Raw genomic sequence first — 18,608 nt, forward strand, 5'->3', positions numbered from 1 at the left:
TATATATATATATATGCTTTGGAAATTAAGGGGTTTGCACCGGGTGCAACTGCTGGTAGTTGCTGGAAGTAACATCAGAAGAATGGCATAACGTTTAAATGCGAGCAAGCGAAGCGAGCGAGCTTGAAAATTTTGACATTTTACAGTCCCCAAACTGCCGTTTGTAGCTATATTTTTTCGCTTTAGAAATTAAGGGGAGGGGGCGCACCGGGCGCAACTGCTGGCAGTTACTGACAGCAACATCAGGAGAATTGCATAACAATTAAATGCGAGCGAGCGAAGCGAGCGAGCTTGAAAATGTTGACATTTTACAGTCCTCAAACTGCCGTTTGTACCTATATTTTTTCGCTTTAGAAATTAAGAGGTGGGGGCGCACCGGGCGCAACTGCTGGCAATTACTGACAGCAAAATCAGGAGAATTGCATAACGATTAAATGCGAGCGAGTGAAGCGAGCGAGCTTGAAAATTTTGACATTTTACAGTCCCAAAACTGCCGTTTGTAGCTATATTTTTTCGCTTTGGAAATTCGGGGGGGGGGGCGCATCGGGTGCAACTGCTGCTGGCAATTACTGGCAGTAACATCAGGAGAATGGCATATAACGGTTAAATGCGAGCGAGCGAAGCGAGCGAGCTTGAAAATGTTGACATTTTACAGTCCCGAAACTGCCGTTTGTAGCTATATTTTTTCGCTTTAGAAATTAAGGGGAGGGGGTGCACCGGGCGCAACTGCTGGCAATTACTGACAGCAACATCAGGAGAATTGCATAACGATTAAATGCGAGCGAGCGAAGCGAGCGAGCTTGAAAATGTTGACATTTTACAGTCCCAAAACTGTCGTTTGTAGCTATATTTTTTCGCTTTGGAAATCAAGGGGAGGGGGCGCACCGGGTGCAACTGCTGGCAATTACTGACAGCAAAATCAGGAGAATTGCATAACGATTAAATGCGAGCGAGTGAAGCGAGCGAGCTTGAAAATTTTGACATTTTACAGTCCCAAAACTGCCGTTTTTAGCTATATTTTTTCGCTTTGGAAATTCGGGGGGGGGGGGCGCATCGGGCGCAACTGCTGCTGGCAATTACTGACAGCAACATCAGGAGAATGGCATATAACGGTTAAATGCGAGCGAGCGAAGCGAGCGAGCTTGAAAATTTTGACATTTTACCGTCCAAAAACTGTCGTTTGTAGCTACATGTATATATATTTTTTTCGCATTGGAGGGAGGGGGCGCCCGGTGCGCCCCCTGGATCCGCCACTGGTAGTCAAGGGTGTCGGTTTATGTTCATGATTGGGGGAGGTATGACCAGCGAGGGGGCGTCGAAGTGACCAAGCGGGAGAAGGATGTCCAAAATCTGCACTTTATATAGAGCATCTCCTAATTTGTTTGTGTTTGTGAGTGTGTGTGTTTCAAATAGATGGAAAAGTTAGGAAATAGCCAAGGTCAAGTCTTATTATTGGCAATGCAAGGCATTTTAATATAGACTAGTATGTAAAGCAACACTGCAAAATCAATGATCAAGCTTTGATAGCAAATGTGTACAACCTATCAAACATCACATTGCGCAACATTGCAGCGACTCTTTTTGCCATTCCGATATTCTGAGTACACTGCGCACATCCTGCTTGTATTCAAAATGCCAAGCAGGAATCACGCTGAATCACAATCTTTTGTCGTCTCCGGGCTTTTTGAACAATGTTATACCTCTTTAAGTACTCAGTATATGGTTAAAAGAAATCTTAGAAAAATATCTTTTTTTCTTGATCATCCTTTCATGTCGATTTCAAAAGCAGTTTACTAACCCTAATTGAATTACCATTTTCGTAGGTTTTTTTCTTTTTTTTTTTTTCCCTTTTTTTCCTTTTCTTTTAACCAGCGGATGGGGGGGGGGGCACGTGCCTCCCATGCCCCCCGTAGTTACGCCACTGTCAGTGGCGTATCTAGGGAAAACGGCGCCCGGGGCAAGCGCGAAAATTGCGCCCCTAATTTCTGAAAAAGTGTTCAACCCCAACCCCATCCCGGTAGGGACTTTAAAGAAGTCCTCATGATATGCTTTTTGAAGCACTTAATAGGGGTCTTTTGAGGGTGATTTAAATGTAATAGGCAACCCTAAATTTTGATATATTTTGGCGAGCGAGCGCAGCGAGCGAGCCGAAAATTTTTATATTTCAGCTTTATACATAACATGGAATTCTTGTCATTTTTGGTTATTAAATCTTCGAATTACAATTCTAATCAATATATAGTGACGGCCTTATAGATAACGATTTATACCAACAGTGTCCAACCCCATCCCGGTAGGGACTTAAAAAAAGTCCACATTATATGCTTTTTCAAGCACTTAGAAGGTGTCTTTTGAGGGTGATTTAAATGTAATAGATATTGAAGAATTTTGGCGAGCGAGTGCAGCGAGCGAGCCGAAAATTTTTGTATTTCAGCTTACAAAACATGGAATTCTTGTCATTTTTGGTTATTAAATCTTCGAATGACAATTCTAATCAAGATATAGTGACGGTCTTATAACGATTTATACCAACAGTGTTCAACCCCAATCCCGTCCCGGTAGGGACTTAAAAAAAAGTCCACTTGATATGCTTTTTCGAGCACTTAAAAGGGTTTTTTTGAGGGTGATATAAAATCTGATAAATTTTGGCGAGCGAGCGCAGCCAGCGAGCCGACAATTTTTGTATTTCACCTTACAAAACATGGAATTCTTGTCATTTTTTGGTTATTAAATCTTACAATTCTAATCAAGATATAGTGACGGCTTCATAGATAACGATTTATGCCAACAAACTAAGGACTTGGAAAAATACTCAAAATTACTACGAGTGAGTGAGCCAAAATTTTTATATTTCCACGTCATCATTACGTTTTGTTCTTCTCATTTTTTTTTTTTGTGATAAATCTTGGCGAGCGGGCGCAGCGAGCGAGCCGAAAATTTTTATATATCAGCGTTATTTGTTTTTATCTTGTTTGATTAGGTTTTCTGCCCCCCCCCCCCCATTCTCCTTCCCCCCGTCCGGGCGAGGGTTTTTTTTTTTTCTTCTTCTTCTTCTTCTTCTTCTTTTTCTTCTTTTTCTTCGTCGGTTTTTTTTCTTTTTCTTTTTTTTCTCGTTTTTTTTTTCACGTGCCCCTCTTGCCCCCCCCCCCCCCCCCCCGATACGCCACTGTTGGTAGTTGATACTTCTAACTTAGCATGCAATGTGCCTATAATAGGCTGCAGCGCAGCATGCATTGTACACACTATTATTTATAAAATGGGTTCAAGAATGTAGCCAATAGGAAGCGCTGAAATGAGACACACCTCCTTCCTTTACTTCAGTACAATTGCACTGCCTGTAATCCTATGGTAGATTGCCGATCGTCTGTGCGCGCGGCGGCTCCTTTGATGAATTGCTTGCATACGCGCTGTCAATCCTGTAAACAACTTCTAGTTCGGGCTGCCGGCCGGCCGGCCTGTCTTCCCTTGTGCATAACATGTGTGGCGTACGTACGTATACTCTACTATACGTACACTTTGTACAGTACAGTAGACCAAGCGTTATGGGACCGGACGCGTACATGGAGTCACTTTGAAGAGCAAATCCAACGATTTAGCAGGTTAATTCTCACGCCGTTTTCAGAATATGTTGTCTAGTAGGCCTATATGAGGAGTCTATATCAAGTCTTTAAGGTAAAGGGTGCATATTCTATGTAAAATAAGTAAGTTTTCATGCGGGAACTTAAGTGTCCGGAAACCCAACCCCCCATTATACTTATACTGTACTGAGTATGTGCGGGACTTCCGCGAGTGCGACGTGCGTAAATGTTTGGGACGAACATCTTCGGACGTCTTGACCCACAAAGGTACGTGAAAAATGCTGAAAAATGATGTTAGTTTTCGAATTTTCGACCCATTTTATAAAACAAATGATGCACAGGATTATTTCGTGGCGTTAGTGGAGGCGTAGCTCACTCTCGGGTATTTACAATGTAGTGCAACATGCACTCGGCTTCGCCTCGTGCATGTTTCACAATTGTAAATACCCTCGAGTGCACCACGTCTACACTAACACACTCTATCCTGTGCATCATTTGTATAGCATCGCAATTTACGGTATACCGCGTACGGTATAATACCGGTAAACGGTGAACATTATGCGAAATGTATCTTCGCGATTCGGCCAGAAAGCAAAGCAGTCGCGGGATCGGGAATGTCTACTGTTTGCGCGTCAGCTTCGCGCGCCGTGCAGTAACGTAGTATTAACACGTACTGTACACGAGTTCTTTAGTGCGTATAATATTATGTTATACAAATGATGCACAGGATAGAGTGCGTTAGTGTAGGCGTAGTGCACTCGAGGGTATTTACAATTGTGAAACATGCACGAGGCGAAGCCGAGTGCATGTTGCACTACATTGTAAATACCCGAGAGTGAGCTACGCCTACACTAACGCCACGAAATAATCCTGTGCATCATTTGTTTTATAAAATGGGTCGAAAATTCGAAAACTAACATCATTTTTCAGCGTTTTTCACGTACCTTTGTGGGTCAAGACGTCCGAAGATGTTCGTCCCAAACTTTTACGCACGTCGCACTCGCGGAAGTCCCGCACATACAGTATAAGTATAATGGGGGGTTGGGTTTCCGGACACCCGCATGAAAACTTACTTATTTTACATAGAATATGCACCCTTTACCTTAAAGACTTGATATAGACTCCTCATATAGGCCTACTAGACAACATACTCTGAAAACGGAGTGAGAATTAACCTGCTAAATCGTTGGATTTGCTCTTCAAAGTGACTCCATGTACGCGTCCGGTCCCAAAACGCTTGGTCTACTGTACTGTACAAAGTGTACGTATAGTACAGTATACGTACGTACGCCACATATTATGTTATGCACAAGGGAAGACAGGCCGGCCGGCCGGCAGCCCGAACTAGAAGCTGTTTACAGGATTGACAGCGCGTACGCGTATGCATGCAATTCATCAAAGGAGCCGCCGCGCGCACAGACGATCGGCAATCTACCATAGGATTACAGGCAGTGCAGTTGTACTGAAGTAAAGGAAGGAGGTGTGTCTCATTTCAGCGCTTCCTATTGGCTACATTCTTGAACCCATTTTATAAAACTCCATAATGTATCATCATCCACACAAACATTAAGATAAAACAAGGAAGAGAGAGAGAGAGAGAGAGAAAATGAACGCAAAAGAAAGGAAAGGCGGAATTCAAAACGGAAATAAAAGCGGCAAAGACAGCTTTTGTTTTATTTGTCAACATCTAAACATTGCTGAAGAGGGGTGTTGAATAGCTCAAACACCTCCCTTTTGCCCAAGGGAGGTGTTTGAACACCTCAAACACCCCCATTTTGGCAAAGGGGGGTGTTTGAACACCCAAAACACCCCCCCTCGGTACGCCCTTGTATATACATTACCTTGTCTCCGATATCTTCTGTTCTATTCCTGCTTCACGAAACTCCAACAGCTATGTCAAATTGCTTGTGTTCAATCATGTGAATATTTTGTCTTTCCGTTGTATATTCTTATATGAAAAATATGTATAAGTATGATACGATCCATGACGAACAAAACTTACCTGAATCTTATTTTGATGTGCCCGCCTTTAACTCAAAATATAAAGATGCCAAGTTTTCTGATTCATTTTCGTTAGTTCATTTCAATCGTATAAGTTTTTCGAAAAATTTCGATAATTTGAATATGTATATAAGCAGCATTGATCATAATTTTAAGGTAATAGGACTTACTGAAACTTGGTTAAATGAATCTTCTTCAGTTGAAGCTTATAATTTCGATGAATATAATTTATTTTGTAATAATAGAATTAACAAACGAGGTGGTGGAACATGTGTATATGTTCATAATTCCTTACATGTATTTATTAGACAAGAGTTGACAGTTATATCTGAGACGTTTGAAAGTATTTTTGTTGAGTTAGTAAATAACAACACCAAATGTAAAAAAAACAAACAATTGTTGGTGTGGTAGATCGTCCCCCGAATTGTAATATTTATATTTTTTGAATGAATTTGTAAATTTTTTACATAAGGTAAATCCGCGTGTATATAATTGTTTCATAATGGGTGACTTCAATTTAGATTTAGTGAAAATAAGTTTAAATTCCAAAATTGATTTATTTATGGATATTTTGTATGGATTTTATTTGGAACCTTTGATTAGCAGTCCCATTCGGATAACTGCAACCTCTGCCACTTTGTTGGACAATATATTTACAAATGTTAATATTTGTACTCACTCAGGAATTTTGATTAGTGATGTAAGTGATCACCTGCCAATTTTTTGTATGTCTTCATCCATTGCCCATTGTACAAACAAATCACCTCTCATTTATGTAAAGCGTAATATTACTCAGTCAAATATGATTGCTTTTTTTAACACTTTGAAAAATGTTGAATGGGAAAATTACATTGATGTAGGAAGTGTTGATTTCAAGTATAATAGTTTTTTGCAAGTATTTAAAGATATTTATGATGAATGTTTTCCTTATAAATCATATGATTTTAAGAAGAAGAATAAGAATCCATGGTTGACTAAGGATTTGATTAAGCTTTGTCGTAAAAAATCAAGTATGTATAAAAAATATGTTAAGAAACCAACCCCTTATAGAAAAGAGGTGTATAATAAATTTCGAAATTATGTTACACTTCGATTAAGGCAAGCAAAAAAGAAATATCTTAATGAAAAATTTTATCAAGTGAAAAATGATATCAAATCAACATGGAAAATCATCAATAATCTTTTAAAGGGTACAAGAAATACCAAAAGTAGTTTAATAGAAAGTGCTGAGATTGGGAATGAAAAAATAACAAATAATAAAGATATAGCTGATTGTTTTAATGATTTTTTTGTTAGTATTGGGGAGAAACTGCAGATCTGTAATGATAAGAGAAATGAAAATTCATATGATAAATATTTGAAATTTCCTAATAAAAATAGCATATTTTGTAAGCCAATATCAAAAAAAGAAATAATAACGATTGTAGAGGAAATGAAAAGTAATGTAAGTTCAGGTGTAGATGGTATAGATATAAAAGTAATAAAGCTTGTAATTTCTGTTATATGTGAACCATTAAGTTTTTTTTGTTCAATGACTGTATGTCTGTTGGTTTTTTCCATCAAAAATGAAAATTGCACGTGTAACACCTATTCATAAAAAGGGTAACCGTAATGACATTAATAATTACAGACCAATATCGGTGTTAACTATATTTTCAAAGATATTAGAGAAATGTATATTCAATAGATTAATTGAGTTTATAGATAAACAAAGTATTTTGATAAAAAGTCAGTTTGGATTTAGAAGGGGTCATACAACAGCCACAGCAATACTAGATCTTGTGAAAAAAAATAAATGATGCTATTGATAATAAAGAATATGCTCTAACAATATTTATTGACCTTACTAAGGCTTTTTACGTTATAGATAATTTTGTTTTATTACAAAAATTATATTATGGTATACGTGGCCCCCATTTAAACTTTTAAGTAGTTATCTTAAAGATCGTCAAGAGTTAACTGTAGTTAATGAAATTGAATCTGATATCAGAACAATTAATTGTGGTGTTCCACAAGGATCGATTTTAGGCCCTCTTCTTTTTCTTATATATATAAATGATTTACCATTATAAACTCAACATTTAAGTTATGTTTTATTTGCTGATGATACCAGTGTATTTTGTAAAGGCTCAGATCCATGTAAACTATTTGATATTGTTAATAGACAATTGCGCAATATTAGTGATTGGATGGAAGCCAATAAGTTGATTTTGAATATAGATAAAAATCATTATATTTTATTTGGTATGCGAATCATAACAGACCACAATTTGCAGTTGTATTTTAAGAATATGAAAATAGATATAGTTGTAAGCACAAAATTCTTAGGAGTAATTATAGATGAAAGATTATCTTGGAATTATCATATTGATTACATAGCCAGTATTATATCAAGAAACATAGGGGTTTTGTGTAAATTACAGTATCTTCTTAGGAATGTCCTTAAAATTTTATACCATGCTTTGATATCACTACAAATTAATTACTGCAATATTGTATGGGGATTCACTTTTAATAAAAATATTGATCGAATACATAAATTACAAAAACGGGGAGTGCTTTTAATAACCAATTCAACATATGCTTCCCCCAGTTTACCTCTGTTTTCAGAAACTCAAATATTACTTATTTTAATTTCATTAGAGTCTGCAATATTCATGTTTTAACTTTATAATAGTTTTCTCCCTGATGTATTCTCTGATTATTTTACCCTCAGTAGTTCAATTCATGATTATAATACCAGAAATGCTCAGAGTATTCATCCCCCATTAAATCGCACATCTTGTACGCAGTCATCAATATTTTACAAAGGTACTATTTTGTGGAATAATTTGAATATAGTTTTCAGGATCAGTAAGACCGTAAGACAATTTAAAAGATTATATAAACAACATCTTTTTGATGCAATTAAGTTACAAGTTGACGAATAGTTGAATATGGAGTTTTCTTCTTTTCTTCTCTACTTTCATATCTAAACGTATCCGGTTTTTTATTGATTCAAGTTGTAAATCTTATCGTATTTTGTATTCATGTTTGTTTCAATTCAGTTACAAACCAATGATTATAAATGATTACATGTATTTACATCATAATATTTCTTAAGGGATCATTTTCAATAAGCCTACTTTGTGCTTCTCATGATTCCGCCACTATATTTGACACCCTGTATTTTTGTTTGTTTGTTTGTCTGTCTGTTTGTCTTTAATGCAAAGTTTGTAAACCAATTATAAAAGTGGAAATAAATGAAATGAAATGAAAATGAAATGATATATATATATATATATATATATATATATATATAATGTATACACGTATATCATATATACAAACACATATACATATGAACATATTCTAAACAGTAATCATAAATACATACCTGTACATCCAAGTTTTTGTGTAATCAAGCAAATATAGGATAGACATATAGATAAAACAAAATGAAATATAGCAAGTACAATTTTAAATCCTTGAGAATCATACGTTAAGAACATTTCTTTCGACAGGAAGGACACTCACCGATCACATATTCGTGGATATTCGTCTGGGAAGGGTTCATTGTCAGGGCAATGTGAGGGGCCTTGTCAGTACTGACTTCAAAATCCAGTGACGTCATATCCGTTGTTAGGTTCAGCCCATAAAAGTTGAAGACTAACTTGCGGCCGCTGTTTGGTGTGTGGATTACGTTGCATGCTTTAAGAAAAAAATGCATGTTAACTGCTTATGTAGTATTGCATGTGTAATATTTGTATATGTGTATGTAATATATATATATATATATATATATATATATTATATATATAATAGTTCCCTTCCCAAACGTACGCGGTGCCTCATTGTGGGTAGCATACTGAAAGAAATTAGACTGAAGCGGACGTTGCTCTCGATCTTGAGTCTCCCTTTTAATCAGTCGAGCTTTCGGCCAGTCACCAGGCCTTCATCATTGGGCGCGGGCCAGGAAAAAAAAAAACAGTGTGTGTGTGTGTGTGTGTGCGCGCGCCCAATGTGAAAGCTGTATCTTTTGTTGACATGGATCAACGAGCTTGCACAATATTCACCGTATGGAACGCGTGTCACACCCAAATTATTATCTCATACGTCGCAAAAATCCGTCGAAATTTGAAAATGACTGCATTTATAGAAATTGGCGTGAATAAACAGTGCTGAACCAAATTTAATGACTTTGGTATCATTGTCTTTTGCGGAAGATGCTCTTTCTAATGATGTCAAAAAAATATCACTTTTAGAGCGCAAGGTACTGAAAATCCACCGTTCCGCTTTTTTGGGGACACCCGGTATAGTTAATGTACATTTCATGACAGTTAAATGGTTTCCCGCTACAGAGAAAGAGTGCATTAGATGTTATTTAAGATTCATGCGAGGGCAAAATCTGAATCGAATAAAATCATAGTGCGCATTAACTTCACATTATATTGAAAGGCCTTAAGAAATACGAAACTGACTGACTCTTGAGCAATTTGGCCTGAATGTCTGTTGTATGCGTAAGTGTAAGGGTGCTGTGTTGGGGAGGCAGGCTCGTTACGTATACTTGTAGGGATGTTATTTCGTTTTGCATTTCTTTTTTTGTTTTTATCTCTTTTTTTTCAGGGAGAGGGGAGGGTCCAAATTTAAAAACAAACAAACAAACAAACAAACGGGCCTTTTCATTAAGACAATTCCTTCCGAGACCGTACATCCGTCTGGTAAAGGACATAATTTCATACTGTGACTGTCTAGGTCAAAACCAAGTAAAAGATTAGAATTCTCTATAATGGACCAAAACAGACATTTGCATTGACAGATAATTCATATAGATTTATTCATATATATATATATATATATATACACATTTATATTTATATATATATACATATATATATGTATTTCTTCATGTATTCATATTCATTACGAATATGCACGTAATATAGATATATCATGTGCACATGTAGTCATAGCATATCTATATAACCTTGTACCACAAAACGAACAAAAAGTCGGATTTAGTTAAGGACACATTCTGAAAGAGCAATAACTCAATTCAAACGGACTTAATATCTTAACATTAAAAGGAAAACGCATACTCTGGAAAATTCTATTCAAGCCCTTTCTCTTACCAGCTGTGCTATCTGTGCAATTGATACGGACAAAAATAAAAGCAAGGATGTAAACACCATAGCGATAAGAATGAAGGGATTATCAGATTACGGCGAAATTCATCACGTTCTATCACCGCATTCTATCCGTTAAGATTAAGAACAATTTTCAAAGCAGTATGGCATCATCTTTTCAAAAGTTATTACAGTTGAAAGTAAAGAGTATGTAAAGGAGCTATAAGAAATGAAAAGAGGACTCTATAGGGCTTTTTACACTCGTGTTTCTTAACCCCGGACTTTCTCTGACCCAGGACTATCGTTAGTCCCGTACCAATTTTTTCAGCTTTTTACACTCGCCAATTAGTCCCGTACTATCTCTTGTCCGGGGCTAAGGAGAAAACTGACCATTTTACACTCGTATTTCTTAGCCCCGGACTTTCCAAACCACATGAATATTCACAATTACGCTGTGTACTGTACACGTACACGCACGCACCGGCAGCACTTGATTACCTCGTTTCTGATTGGTCAGTGAGGGTCGGACTTCGTCTCCGTCGCTTAGCCCAGGATTATTTTTTCGTTCTGTTTACACTCACTTGCTTGGCACCGCAATTGCGGTGCTAACCCCTGCTATTTTGCAGGGCCAGATAGTACCGTACTATCGGTGGGGCTAGCCCACTTTGGCAAAAACGAGTGTAAACAGAAAGTGGGCTAAGGATAGTCCCGTACCAACGGTGGGGCTAAGGCCCCCCCCCCCCCCCTTAGCCCCACCGTTGGTCCGGGGCTAAGCAAAAATTTACAAGTGTAAAAAGCCCTTAAGATACACCTAATCACATTATTGTACAAAAACAAAAGTGTTATAGAATATTGCCAAAAGAACCCCAAACATTACCATAATGTAGAAAAAGACTTGCCTTTTTGGAAGATATCAAAACTCAAGATGACTATAGGTTTACCCATTTCACCTATTTTAGATTCCTCACCCAAAAGCAGTGTGCGCGACTTTTTGTTAGTCTTGTGATGCACAGTCACATACACAGCAAGAGTAAAAAAAAAGTTTACGCTTAGAAAACTAACATTCTTTAAAAAACGGCTATGAACGAAATATTTGATATTGCGTTCGTGTATAATTAGTTGCTTGTGAGTAGATAAGAGATAAGTTGTAAGAATGTTTAGTTGAATGTCTTTAACACTGAAATTTTTCATAACACACATTTTCAAGACATCATACAGCATGTACAGTATTCAGTTTCCGAAATTACTACCTCAGAACATCTTCTCCTTTAACCCCACTTTCAAACTTGCCACGTATGGGAAAATGATTTTTTTTTCTTTCGGAATACATTTGAAAAAGTGGAAAAGGATGAAAACGATTGTTTTAAGTGGACCTTAACAGTTCATGCTACTGATGCACGATCAAACCTCGGTATCCTACCGAGGTGAAGACATTTTTGTTTCATTATCTATGAGATTCCCTATTTATAGGAAAAGAAATTATGTCTTCTTCGCTTTTTCCTATTTTTTTTTTTGGGGGGGGGGAGGGCTTTTTGATGCATTTTGTATGATTCAAACAATTTCTCCAGATGGTGAATGTGTATTGGAAGCATATTTTTGATAACAATTGAAATAATGTATAGAACTACAAGTTGCCGGTCTAGCCATGACAACTGGTCTGTTTCAGATGAGCACAAACACACATAATTATGCTTGAAATGGTTCAGATTTATTACTTACAACAGGTTGGGCCAAAAAATTCTTCACCGCAGGAGCACTTGTATCCTGTGTATGTCTCCGTACAGATTCCTCCATTGTCACATGGTGAAGAAGCACAATCTGTAAAACGAACATGTCCTGTCTGAGCTATTTCTAGAAACAATCTAATGCCTGTGTTGTAATCATTAGGGACTTTGAATTTTTAATTTTTAGATTTAAAAGCGCAAGTAGAAGAAAATGACGTGAAAATTGGTCTAAATGTTACCTGCTGAAAAACAAAATGTGGTCCACAATGATTATACAAAATGATGATAGTAATAGTAGTAGGAATAATAATAATGATAATAATAATGATAATAATTAACGACTTCTTTATCTAGGGTATAGCCTCTTAAGTGTTGCCACTGCTCTATGAAGGTCCTGACATTATCATTACCCTATAGCGTTGCCAGGTACCCATTTATACACCTTGGTCTAGAGGTAACGTGGTAGGTAAAAACATCTCATCAAAGGACGTAAGCACTAGGCGGGAATCGAACCCGAGTCCCAGTGTCCAGTCCGATTGGTTGTCGGGAGTCCTATCCACTATGCCATAGCGCCCACTCATCTCTACATGCCAAGTTTCATTAGGATACCTCAAACGTTTTATTTAGTTACGCTGGCCACAAAGTTGATTACGGACGGACGGACATCTCGAAACCATAATGCGAAACTTCGTGGAGGAGGCATAAAAAAGAATTACAAATCTCATCAATTTTATAGAGACACATGTTCCATCATGATAGTGCTTAAACTTTGAAAAAAAAAAAACTTGTCATTGTTAATGTTGTCATTGATAATGTGCTCAGTCATGTGGATCTTTTACCGATAGGTATCAATGGAAAAATCAAGAGTGTCCCTTTTCTCACAACCAGCATTGCGCTCTCCATAGTTGACATCATCGAAAAGTAGCCCTCTAAAGTTGGATTACTTTTTTTTATATATACGCACTCTAGACTTATAATGGGCCTACTCATGATTATGTGCATGTACCCTATGACTATGGTTTTGTTTTACCTAAATAAGAAATACAAATAAAAAAAAAAAATGGGTACATTTGCATTTCACTCTCAGCGAGTCTATCCCAATAAATCTATCTCGGCTGACTTTTTTTTTTCTTTCAGGGCTACGGGAAATTTTACTGTAAAGTCAAGTCCAAGAAAGCCTTTTGTGATTGGTGACACGACATTTGCTCCTGTGACAATAAAATTGTTTCGGTCTTATTTTCTCAAAGAATTTAGCGTATGGGTCAGGATTGTGCTAGGGTTTTAGGTTAACTTTGATGTGAGGATTAAGATAAGGGTAATGGTTATGTTTGTGGGTGGAATCTATGTTTGGCTTTAACATACAGATATTTCATGGGAACAATAAATTGTCCCTGGAGCAAAATAATGTCATGGAACCGTCGTGATTACATTGATGCTTTCCCGGTTAAACCTTTTTTGTTTCTTTAACAAAACCACAAGGTGGGAGAAGAAACATTATCTATTACATTGTATATAAACCTTGTCCTGTAACTATAGTTTGAGGAAAATATCAAGCGCATGTGTGCTTGATTATGTTGTGGTTGTGTTTTCATCTCATGATACGTGGAAAGTCATCTTGAGTTTTCTTTTTGACGAATATTGAATACGAGTTGTAAGTAGAATGTTATGCTACATTATTGGAGTTTGTACCGTTGAAATGACATAAAGTAGTGCAACTTTAGTTCTACCCAAACCCGAGTTTGGGTGGATAATGACGCAAGTTCGTAATTAGCTCATGTACACATTATTATGAATTACCTTCTTTTTCACTCTTTTTCAAAGCTGCATATTGCATAAGCTTGCCCGACGTAGTAATTTGTGGAATTTGCGTTCAAACTATGAATGAACTAGCGTTAAGACAAGTTGACAAGAATAGTCCATCAGTTAACATTGTAACAGGTGTCCATTTCATTGTTTTGTATTGAATGCAATAACAACCCTGTTCTATTGATATTACCAAATACCAGACTTGCTGCCATGTGGATGTGCTGGCAAGCACCATTTAGATAAGGATCACATGAATAATCATCCCATCGTAGATGCTTAATACCTTATCTCAGTGAATTAACAAACCAAGATGCATGTTATTACAGATGACCTTTTTCTGCTAATGTGCAAAGTGGAATAACGAACTGGTCTATAAAAACCAGTTGCAGTGAATAACTTGAGCTCATGTCTCATCAAAAGCGAACAGGGAAGAAGGTCCTCAAGGGAAACACACCCTATCCATTTCTAGTTTATAACATTATAACGCCTATTATTACTTAATGGAAAGGAGTAGCAGTAATGTGATTTGCTTTTGTATTATCATCGTGGAAATAGAGTTTGCATAACAAAAAAAGAAAAAAATATCAGTAAGAAACAGCGTTTGAAAAAGCAACGAATCTGAATGGAATAACGGTGGACACAGAAGAATTTTTTTCTTAATTAATTGATAATCGCATAATTCATGATGGTAATGTCATTACCTCATTATGTGCCACTTTTGCATGCCCCACCCAATCTATTACGGGGATCGACGAATGTTCATTTCGTTATGAAATCATTCCGTTGACGAAATGTTAATTTCGTAGCGAAATACAGTCACTTCGAAACGAAATGAACATTTGGTTCGTTGATGAAATGACAATAATCTATTGCCTGAACTAGGTTTGCATATTATGCTCAAAGGCGCACCCCACCCCACCCCCCCCCCCTAAAAAAAAATACCACCGCACAATGAGATCTTCACTCCTGATTCCGTTTCTTCAAACAGATAACTTGCGTTGGCAGATGATTGAATAGTAGCTTTCCGTAGGGGTTTTTTTCCGAGTAAATTCAAATTCTCTGTCGTGGTTGTGTCTGCAAAGGAGATGCCTCCCAGGCCTTGAAAATAACGTATAGCAACTGGCCATTAAGCGTCAAGAAGAAAATGTAATAATCGTAGATTGGCCACAGAATTTACATCACAGCATGTGGGAAAACGTTTCTATAACACATTGCATGGGCTGTGTGAAACACAGCGTTTTCCAGTCTTATTGAATTATTCATGACTTGTAAGTTGTATGATCACTTGAAGTCTCAGGGTCATCAATAAAAGCCTTGTACATTAGCATAAATTTCTCTCAACAACTTTACTCATTGCTTGTTTAGCATATGGGAAAACGTTTCTAGTGTATAAAACATTACATGGGCGGTGTGAAACACAGCGTTTTCCAGCCTTATTATGATTTATTCATGACTTGAATGATCATTCTGAAGTCTCAGGGTCATCAGTGAAAGCGTTGTACATTAGAATTCAAAACTGTGAAAGGGCAGCAATAAAAAAAAGAAGATAAGGATATGCTATTTTTGTCCTGTCACCATGTCATTTCATTACTGAAAGAAGAAATAAACGACCCGTGCCGACGAAAAGCAATGACAATAACCCATTACCGTGATTATGCAGCTTCGGGATAGCCGGATCCTATACTGTTATGTTTCCATGGTAACACTGGTATACAGATCGTGCTGGCAGAGGGAAGAGGGGGCACTTGCCACCCTCTCCCCCCCCCCCCCCCACACACACATTTTTTTTCAGCCAAAAGTACCCCAAACATTACCATAATGTAGAAAAAGACTTGCCTTTTTGGAAGATATCAAAACTCAAGATGACTAGGTTTATCCATTTCACCTATTTTAGATTCCTCACACAAAAGCAGTGTGCGCGACTTTTTGTTAGTCTTGTGATGCACAGTCACATACACAGGATGAGTAAAAAAAAAAAAGTTTACGCCTAGAAAACTAACATTCTTTAAAAAACGGCTATGAACGAAATATTTGATATTGCGTTCGTGTATAATTAGTTGCTTGTGAGTAGATAAGAGATAAGTTGTAAGAATGTTTAATTGAACGTCTTTAACACTGAAATTTTTCATAACACACATTTTCAAGACATCATACAGCATGTACAGTATTCAGTTTCCGAAATCGCTACCTCAGAACATCTTCTCCTATATATAACCCCACTTTCAAACTTGCCACGTATGGGAAATTTTTTCTTTCTTTCGGAATACATTTGATAAAGTGGAAAAGGGTGAAACGATGCATTGATCAAAGCGAAATACCTACCGAGGTTAAGCCATTTTTGTTACATTATCTATAAGATTCCCTATTTATAGGAAAAGGAAGTTATGTCTTCTTCGCTTTTTTTTCTTTTTTTTGGGGGGTGGCTTTTTGATCCGTTTTGTATGATTCAAACAATTTCTTCAAATAATGAATGTGTATTGGAAGTAAATTTTTGATGAAAATTGAAATGATGTATAAAACTATAAGTTGCCAGTGCAGCCATGACGACTGGTCTGTTTCAGATGAGCACAAACACACACACGCTTGAAATGGTTCAAATTTATCATACTTACAACAGGTTGGGCCAAAAAATTCTTCACCGCAGGAGCACTTGTATCCTGTGTATGTCTCCGTACAGATTCCTCCATTGTCACATGGTGAAGAAGCACAATCTGTGAAACGAACATGTCCTGTCTGAACTATTTCTAGATATAATTTGATGCCTATGTTGTAATCATTATAGGGACTTTGAATTTTTTATTTTTAGATTTAAAAGCGCGAGTACAAGACAATGACGTGAAAATTGGTCTATAATGTTACCCGTTGAAAAAAAAAAAGTGGCCCACAATGATTATACAAAAATATGATAGTAATAGTAATAGTAATAGTAATAATAATAATAATAATAATAATAATAATGATAATAATAATACTGTAATAATAATAATAACGACTTCTTTATCCAGGGTAGCCTCTCGAGTGTTGTCACTGCTCTACCAGAGGATCCTGACATTATCATTACCCAGGTACCCATTTTTACACCTCGGCCTATAGAGGTGACTTGGTGGGTAAAAACATCTTATCCATATATAAGCACTAGGCGGGAATCGAACCCGGGTCTCAGTGTCCAGTCCGAGTGGTTGTCGGGAGTCCTATCCACTGTGCCATAGCGCCCACTCATCCCTACATGTAAAGTTTCATTAGGATACCTCAAACGTTTTATTTAGTTACGCTGGCCTCAACCTATATATATAAAAAAAAAAAAAAATAGGTGCATTTGCATGTCACTCTCAACGAGTTGATCCCAGTAAATCTATTTCGGCTGATTTTTATTTTTTTTTTTTAAATTTCAGGTCTACTGGAAGTTTTACTGTAAAGTCAAGTCCAAGAAAGCCTTTTGTGATTGGTGACATGACATTTGCTCCTGTGACAATTGTTTCGGTCTTATTTTCTCAAAGGATTTAGGGTAAGGGTCAGGGTTGTGCTAGGGTTCTAGGTTAACTTTGATGTGAGAATTAAGATAAGGGTAATGGTTATGTTTGTGGGTGGAATCTATGTTTGGCTTTAACATACAGATATTTCATGGGAACAATAAATTGTCCCTGGAGCAAAATAATGTCATGGAACCGTCGTGATTACATTGATGCTTTCCCGGTTAAACCTTTTTTGTTTCTTTAACAAAACCACAAGATGGGAGAAGAAACATTATCTATTACATTGTATATAAACCTAGTCCTGTAACTATAGTTTGAGGAAAATATCAAGCGCATGTGTGCTTGATTATGTTGTGGTTGTGTTTTCATCTCATGATACGTGGAAAGTCATCTTGAGTTTTCTTTTTGACGAATATTGAATACGAGTTGTAAGTAGAATGTTATGCTACATTATTGGAGTTTGTACCGTTGAAATGACATAAAGTAGTGCAACTTTAGTTCTACCCAAACCCGAGTTTGGGTGGATAATGACGCAAGTTCGTAATTAGCTCATGTACACATTATTATGAATTACCTTCTTTTTCACTCTTTTTCAAAGCTGCATATTGCATAAGCTTGCCCGACGTAGTAATTTGTGGAATTTGCGTTCAAACTATGAATGAACTAGCGTTAAGACAAGTTGACAAGAATAGTCCATCAGTTAACATTGTAACAGGTGTCCATTTCATTGTTTTGTATTGAATGCAATAACAACCCTGTTCTATTGATATTACCAAATACCAGACTTGCTGCCATGTGGATGTGCTGGCAAGCACCATTTAGATAAGGATCACATGAATAATCATCCCATCGTAGATGCTTAATACCTTATCTCAGTGAATTAACAAACCAAGATGCATGTTATTACAGATGACCTTTTTC

The sequence above is a fragment of the Diadema antillarum genome, unplaced genomic scaffold (assembly GCF_040938485.1).
Source record: "Diadema antillarum isolate AM-2024a unplaced genomic scaffold, OU_Dant_1.0 scf00000113, whole genome shotgun sequence".
Taxonomy (NCBI): Eukaryota; Metazoa; Echinodermata; class Echinoidea; order Diadematoida; family Diadematidae; genus Diadema; species Diadema antillarum.